The following is a 1,752-nucleotide window of genomic DNA, read 5'->3' on the forward strand; positions in this document are numbered from 1 at the left end:
TTATTTTATATATCAAGAAAATTAACTACAACAAGAGATATCAGTGACCACTACCAAAAAAATTCAGATGTGCATTGGTCCCTCTGTTTATGTTCTGGTTCTCTTGTTTCCAGCTCTATGCTTTTTAATTGTCATATAAAACTCATGTTTCGCCAAAATGTTGCTTGTTCTGATGTTTGAGTGGCAATATAGAGGAGAACTAGGGCTTTTCCTTTCTTCTTCTTTCTACTTTTCTCTATTTTTTAATAAAAAATAGATCATGGCCGGGTGTGGTGGCACATTCATTGCTGTAATTAAAAATGACTGACCATACAGTTTAGAGGAACGAAGACTTATTTGCTCATAGTCTTTCAGAGATCACAGAGTTTCAGTCCATGTCCAGCCGGGTGACATCTGCAGAGCTCAGGGCCTGACAATGGCAAGCAGCGGGAGGAGGCCGAGGGCAAGGCCCTGCTCTCAATCATGGGGGCCGGAAGCAAGAGCGCATGAGAGAGAGGGGACTCAAAGGCAGAAGCACAGTCCCTAAGGTCACACCCCCAGGGACCCACCTCCAGCCGCACCCCACCTGCCTAGGACTCTGTCCAGTAAATCCATCACAACAGATCTGTACATTGATGAGATTACAACCTTCGCAGCTTCATTACAAGAGCTCTGAACACTAGGACATGAGCTCTTCAGGAGACATTCAACATCTAGAAATAACACCTTCAATCTCTGTACCTGGGAGGCTGAGAGAGGAGGAGCTCACATTTGAGGCCAGCCTAGCAAAGCCCTCAGCAACTTAGCAAGATCCTGTTTCAAAATAAAGAATTAAAAAGGGCTGAGGCCATGGGGCAAGGGTAGAATGCCCCTGGTTTCAATTGCCAGTACCCCCACCCCCCAAAGATCATGAATTACATCTATGTATGTATGTATATATAATGACACATAACCAATATAACACAAAGGTTGTTTATTCTGTTTATATTAAAATGCTAGCTATATAGTATGGATTTGGGGAAATTGCTTTTATGGCAAGAATGTAATTTTTAACATAAAGTGTGCAAGTGCTTTGAAGTTACTGGAAAATCCTTCTCTGTTGAGTCTTATTAGTTGAAGAAATTTTTACAAGTCTCTAAGGCTTATGTTGGTGTTACCCGGTGGGTGTAATAGAGGCTTAGGGTCCTCTCCACAGCCCTCCCTGTCTGGAGGTTTCACAATTACACTAACTTGAAAGCTAAACTGAGTGTGTAGGGCGGAGAATGACCCATCCTGCTATCTCCACTCTGAGCTTCTGAGGTGGCCTTGCTCAGGTCTGATTGATGGTGTCCTCTGCTCCTGATCTACTACTGAGAGCCTGCTTAGACTTCAAGACAAACACAGAGGCCCTAACTGACCTTGAACATTTAACTCGACTTCTTTTTGGAAATAGTCAATACCCATTTTCCTTTGAGAGCCACCCTCCTCTCTAAGGGTTGAACCCAGGGGCAGTCTACCCCTCAGACTATTTTATTTTTTATTTGGAAACAGGGTCTTTCAAAGTTGTGAGAGCCTCACTAAATTGCCGAGGCTGTCCTCCATCTCAGTCACTCACTATGCTTTGTAGGAAATAATTTTATCCTCTACCTCCAAGGGTAAGCATAGGACCCAGGACCAATCAAACTCTACCATGCATCCCTCAGTTACAGTAGGGGGTTGAGAGATGATCTGGCCATATTTAGTACAATAAAAGGAAGCCTCAGGGCCTTTTTTTTCCCCCTGAGCTGGGACTAA

The sequence above is a fragment of the Muscardinus avellanarius genome, assembly GCF_963383645.1.
Source record: "Muscardinus avellanarius genome assembly, chromosome: 13".
Lineage (NCBI taxonomy): Eukaryota > Metazoa > Chordata > Mammalia > Rodentia > Gliridae > Muscardinus > Muscardinus avellanarius.